The sequence below is a fragment of the Sciurus vulgaris genome, assembly GCF_902686455.1.
Source record: "Sciurus vulgaris genome assembly, chromosome: 4".
Taxonomy (NCBI): domain Eukaryota; kingdom Metazoa; phylum Chordata; class Mammalia; order Rodentia; family Sciuridae; genus Sciurus; species Sciurus vulgaris.
The window spans coordinates 184475828-184481983 of NC_136464.1; the positions used below are offsets into that span (position 1 = coordinate 184475828).

Below are 6156 nucleotides of genomic sequence, written 5' to 3' on the forward strand. Positions count from 1 at the left end.
GACAGTCACACCACTGCAGCGCGTGTGCGGATCCGCACCTCTCCACTTCAGCGTAGATTGAGCCCAGCCTATGTCGTCTGAAAACTGGCCCCTCGAGTGCCCCCTGCACAGTCACTGGTGTCTGACGGGAAGCAGCAGAGTGGGCGGGAGGAGGAAGGCCACTCTGCCACTTCCTCTGCTCCAGAGGCTCTAACACTGGTCCTGTCGACCTCGAGAGGGGGAGCCTTTGCTTGGACTCCCACAGGCAGTGTTGCCCTGAGAGACGCTGAGGGAGCCGTGTTGGCACGGAGCTGGCCTCCTGACCCTGAGGAATTCCCAGGTACCCCAGAAAGAGGCGGGAAGGAGGCAAGTGCAGGAGGGGTTTGTTGCGGTTCCCAGGCTCCAAAGGAGGTGCACAGTGTAAAATCAAGAACGAATTTGTATCGTTATCTACAAATGTACCCAACTGCCTGTTTCCCCGTGCTCTCGGATGAAGTGTCCCTTCACCAGAGCAACTCGTCCAGAAGGACAGAGGCGAATCCCTGGACACCTGGTGTCTCAACTTGACCATTTAGTGGGAAGTTTTCAGAATCGAACCGCAGCTCCCTCTGCATCTTCACCATCCCCCCAAACGTGCTTCCTGTTGCCACTATGCCACATCACACCAGAAGCACAGTGCCCTGTGTCTCAGAGGGACTGGGCTCTAATGGCACTTGTGCTTAATGAGCTGGATCCCTGCACAGCACCTTGGCAATCCCTGTGCTGTTTCGGGTTGCTACCTGGCTGAAATCTCTTAGAATCGTCTAGAATGATCCGCCTGGGCCCCAGCCCACGCCCGCTCTAATCAGGGCAGTTCTCCCTGCGGCCAGCTACTTGTTTTCTAATGCTAGGGACCTGCCTAAGATTTGTTGGAGGACAGGATCAGCTGATGAAAAATAATTTGAAAACAAATGACCAGGCGAGCACCAGGGGTGTGATGCCTTGAGGTGGCCGGAGGTCAGGGTCTTGACGGACTGCTGTGATCCTCTAGGTTACAGATGCTCCAGTGGACACCCCAGCTTCTCGTCGTTCTCCATCTCCCCACGCATCTCCTTGATGTCTTCAGCTGGGGATGGTGGTGGCGGGTCCAGCCCTGTACCCTGACCACGGACCTCACCATGACAGCACCCTGGGGTGGGAAGGGCAGCTCTCTCTCATGGGTGGGGGGCGACCGATTGATAACATGTGGCCGTGGCTCCATCAGTTGAGACAAAAAATGAAGAGCTTGAGTGGAACAGGCAGAAAATGTCAGAGGTCAGGTTTTCTGAAACTACCTTCTCAACCCACAGTGGGTGAGGACATGCTGTTGTTGGTCAGGATAAGGAGACGTGCATGTCTTTCTGCAAAATGTGAACAGATGAGGGTTGGCACCCCGCTCTTTCAAATGGTCCTCTCATCTCCAGGACAGAGTGGGGCTCGGTTCCAGACACTTTGTCATCTGTGTCTCGCTTTGCCTGTTTCGAGTCTCAGGAGCGGCAATCCGGGACTCCTCTCTCAGCGTGGTCTTGTTTGTGGATGCGATGGAAACATGCATCCCACTCCTGAGGACAAAGCAGTTAACTATAGTGTATTCTAGATTATTCCAGAGGTTGTGTTTTTAGCCAAATCCCGGGCATATGCAATATTAAAAATCATATCTCTGATGTGATAATGAGATTAAAAACCTGGCACAGAGCCTGGATAATAGAGCATATGATTGCATTTCTTATGAAAATTCTTCTGTAATCTTTCAGACTCTGAGCCCTCACCCTGGACTAAATCAACGGGGAACTACTAACCACCAGGAATCAATAAAGAACTCCACTCTCCTGGGGGAGAGTTCTGATAGGGCAGCTTTACTTTTACTGTCTAAGCCTTTGGTTCTGATGAGATAAGTCACTGAAAGTAAAAGTTAGGGTGACCAGTCGGAAAGCTAATTGTCCATCTGTGCTTTCCCTGGCCCTTGGTGAGCCACATGTGAAGAGTGACATCTTTGCATGCTCCAAATGATTAGCTTCTCCAACTCTCTAGATTTTCATTTTGTGGCTGATTAATCAACATCTGTAAGAATTTCACGAATTATTTACTTTCATTAGCATTGTGAGACTTCTTTAACCAAAATTCTTTCCATCCATGTTCCCAGTCGGTGACAGAGCTGTTCTATGGATGATGGGTCTCCACTCTGATCTAGCTTGAGGCCCATGAAAGGTTAGAAAATCGTATCGACCCTTTCCTCCCCAGATTGTAGAGAGTGGCTTTGACACCATCTTCAGTCCTTCTCTAGGCCTGTTGCTCAACAATTCAGCAATCAGCTCACATCATTCTTATACCTCTAGGAACACAGAGTCACACAAACTTAGGGACTGAACTTTCTATTTACACCATAGAATTAAAAAATGTGAAATTCTGACACTCCAGTGTATCATCTTTCCAGTCATTAATGGCGGCTATAAACTGAAGAACTTTAGTACCAAGATATGAGTGACTGGCACGACAGCCACACAGGCAGGCCTCGCTCCCCTGGCTGGTTGTCCCGGTTGACCTGCTCGGTCTGTGGCCCTCTCATAGACTCATCCCCTTCCTACACAGGGAGAGCGCTCAGCATCCCGGGCCGAGCACAGTTTAGTGTGGAAGTGAAGGCGGAAGGGATTTGCATGCCATGTTGTAGTCTTGTTTCCAAGGCTTTGAGGAACCCAGGATTCCAGGGAGATGAGCAGCTAATCTGCACTTCTGCCAGCCGGAAGGGGGACAGGTGCAGCCATGCAAAGGGCAACGCGCGATCCAGTGAGGATGGAGCCCCCTTCCCAGGCCTCAGGCCATACTCCGTTTCTCCAACATTCTGGTGCTGTTTGGGGACGGAGCCGCCAGCCACTGGAGACAGTTCCAGTTAAGTTCTCTCATAATCTTCCATCCCCTGAACATGTGACCTCTCTTTGTTTTGCTCACAGGACTGTGTGAAGTTAGCGGCAGAAAGAATGCTGCATTTCACCTGAAGTCGGATGAAGCTGACGCTCACCCGAGGAGAAAGAGCATCTTGAGACCCACTGAGCTCCTGGCCTGGTGGCGCAGGCAGAGGCAAAGCTCAGAAGCACCTGCCTGGTACGAGGCCACGTGCTGTGGCCTGGGCATGGGTGCCATGTGGTAAGGGTGCAAGTGCGTGTGGCGGCCCGGGCTCTCTCTGGCTCAGCCTCAGTTTCCCGGACAGTCTGGTGAAGACACCATCCGTCTATCTCACAGGCTCTACAGAGCAGGCACTTGGGAGCCTCTTTGCTCCTTTTTAAGTGTGTGCAGTGCTGGTGGGTTTCACAGAGAGCCCAGCTTCAGTCCTGGGTCAGCGCCCCATCACCTGGTGTGCTCCTTCCTTGGGAGAGAACGAGGCCCCCACCTGAGGAGGCAGCCCTGTGCCGCTGTGTGAGCAAGGCGTCTGCCACAGCAGGACTCAGCCGTCCTCCTGGAGGGGTCTCGGCTCACCTGGGTGCGAGTGGCCTGGGGAAGCACGGATTGCTCGCCTACCTCCAGGAACCCGCTCTCCCTGATCAGGGCTCATCATGTTCCCTTGCTGCTGGCACCTGTCTGTCCCCGTCCTCAGGATTCCCAAGCTACGTGTCCTGTGGCTTAGCTGTCCCTGTCCTTCACAGCCACAGTGGCGGAGCTTTCTGAGACCCTGAAGAGGAACAGGAATGTTCTGGCTTCTGTGCACCAAGACCTCTGTCTCTCCCGATAGTGGAGGACAAGGAGAAAACTGCGGGTGAGGGTTTACCAGATGTCCCAGACTTTTTAAAGTGGATTTCCCCACTTGATACAAAGAAACCTCTGTTCACCCAGGAAAACCCCCTAACCAGAGAAACAGAAAAGAGAATTAAGCTCATTCAGAGGCCTGCCACGCAGAGCTAACCACCGTCCCGCTTCTTTCACATTGGGGTCTTAATGTAAAGAGATTCTGACACTTTGCTGACTACTGGCTTCGTGTGGTCAGCTTTTTCTCCTGCCATTAGGGTTCTGGGACGTCTTTCCTTGGTGGCTGTGGCATAACACATCCATTTTTGTCGGGTCATCTGTGACTAACCAACAAAACTGAACAAACATTTTATTGAAATTATGAGAGACCACAAAAAAGTCAGCCTCTCCTTGGATTAGCTCTGGAGTGAACAAATCAACCTGCACTCCCACCCTGGGTAGCAGACGAGGGATTGAGAGGCATGGCAGGCAAACGCCCCGGTGCTAGGTGCAAGCAGTGCACGCTCCACAGCTTGGGCTCGTGCCTGGCTCATCCACAAGTTCATCTCGAAAAGCCAGCTTCTTCTTAGGGTTAAGAGAACCCATATCAATAGCACAAAGCACAGGAAGCACTTTTTAAAATATAATTATGGAGGGAAAGAGGTACTTATGAGAAAACAGGAAGCGTGTTTGGGGAAGATTAGCCCAACAGTGGGAAAGCAAAGCCACAATCCCACGTGGGACCCATTTCCCGAGGGGGCTGCAGTGCCGTGTCCTGCTGAGTGCCCACAAGGCTGCTCACCTCCAGTACCTCCTCAGAGAATGTGTACAGAGCACCCAGGAAGCAGAAGGCAGCTGGCCCTGCCCCAGGGGAGCTGAAGACGCCCCCAGCCCTCAAGGGCTTCATGGCAGAGGGGCAGGCAGGTGGCACACGATCGCAGCACGGGGCACCGTGGGCCTTTCTGTGTGTGGTTTGGGGTGCAGCATGCTCTCGGGGTGGATCTTGTCATAGATGTACCATCTGAGCTGCTCTCAGAGAGCACCACAGCTGAGCAAGCGGAAGAACACGTTCTGGGAAGTGGACCTGAGCCAGCACCGAGTGACAGCACGTGTGCCCTCCCTCCTCAGAGGACGAAGAGACCGGAGGGCAGGTCCCCACCCGGGAGTGCCATGCCACATTCCCCAGGCTTAGCTGTCCCCACCTGCTCTCTTCTCCAGTGTCAGGTCTGCACTTGGGAAGGACTCACAGAGCCAGGGATACAGGAGTCAGCTGGCTGCTTTCATGGCCACTGGCAGATGTGCTCTGCTCTAGAATGTTCTCTCCAGTGTGCAGCCCCCTTGGAACAGTGGCCTGTCACCTCAGCTCACCCCCTCCTCATTCCAAGGCGAGTTCTCGCTTACTTTGGGTGCTGCCCCTGTTGCTCTGGCCCCCTGACGGCTACAACTGGACAAATGCCCCGGCCAGAGCCTCTGCCACTGAGGGTCTGGGGGTGAGGCCCAGCAGCCCAGCGGACACCACCCAGCACCTTTCTCCCTACACTGCAGGGTCCTTTACAAAGGTCACTAGCAACAAAACACCGTCCACACTGCGAGGCTCCAGCCCGAGCATCACCATAGCAATGCCATGACTGGCACACGGGCACCATGCCCACCTCACAGCCACAGAACCGATGGGAACGTGGAGCGCTGATGGCCCTGTTCTGCTTCCATTTTGCCTAGAGACGGTTTCAGTGGCCTCCGCAGTCACGCTGACTGGAAGCCGTTACCCCGTCCCCATCAGCAGCGCTGGCAGCCGCCCCGCCCAGAGGCATGGGAAGAGCGTCTGTCTACTAGGTGCCAGGGACACGCTGCAACCACTTCCTAGTATGAACTGGACACTCGTAAGACACTCAGAAAGCCCCAACAGTGCCCACAAAGCAGGTGCGGGCAGGATGAAGGCACCTGGCTGAGTGGGCACGACTGGCCTCAGGCTGCTCGCCAGGGACCCACGTCTTTTCAGGAGTCATGGAGGTGTGTCAAAGCCACCCTTCCGAGGAGTGTGGAAAATATCACATGGCACTTCACCTGGGAGACTGGCGATGAGGAAGAGTGGGCAGTGTCCCGAGGACAGCCAGGCCACATACGTACTTGAGCATTTGTGAGCCCACCCCAAAACAGCTTTCCTGCCCTGGGCACGGTACGTTCTCATTGCTCCTGGGTCCTTGCCTACCCTCAAGACTGGCATATGCCCAGAGGAGAACGTAGCTCCCAGGTCTTTGCTCTCCCAGCCCTGCTTTGGAGAAACTTCACGGTAGTGCAGGAACTTTGTCTGGACTTAGTCCCCAAAGACTCTGGTCCTCAAGCCTTAGCAGGTACAGAGGGCTTCAGAGGTCCCTTCCAGCTCTGATGTCATATGACAAATTGGTTAGAAGCATCAAGTGCCATGCTGAGGGGCATCCTCCT

At 53.9% G+C, this 6156-nt stretch overlaps 1 long non-coding RNA gene across 1 annotated transcript in view; it reads left to right on the forward strand.

Annotated features, from left to right (window-relative positions):
* LOC306659996 overlaps window positions 1-5711 on the forward strand; it is a 46108-nt gene extending 40397 nt beyond the window's left edge. The window contains exons 2-3 of the long non-coding RNA XR_013763521.1: window positions 2946-3248; window positions 3636-5711. This is a non-coding gene — a long non-coding RNA (uncharacterized lncRNA). The remainder of the gene's footprint in view (window positions 1-2945; window positions 3249-3635) is intronic.
* Window positions 5712-6156: the final 445 nt, after the last annotated feature.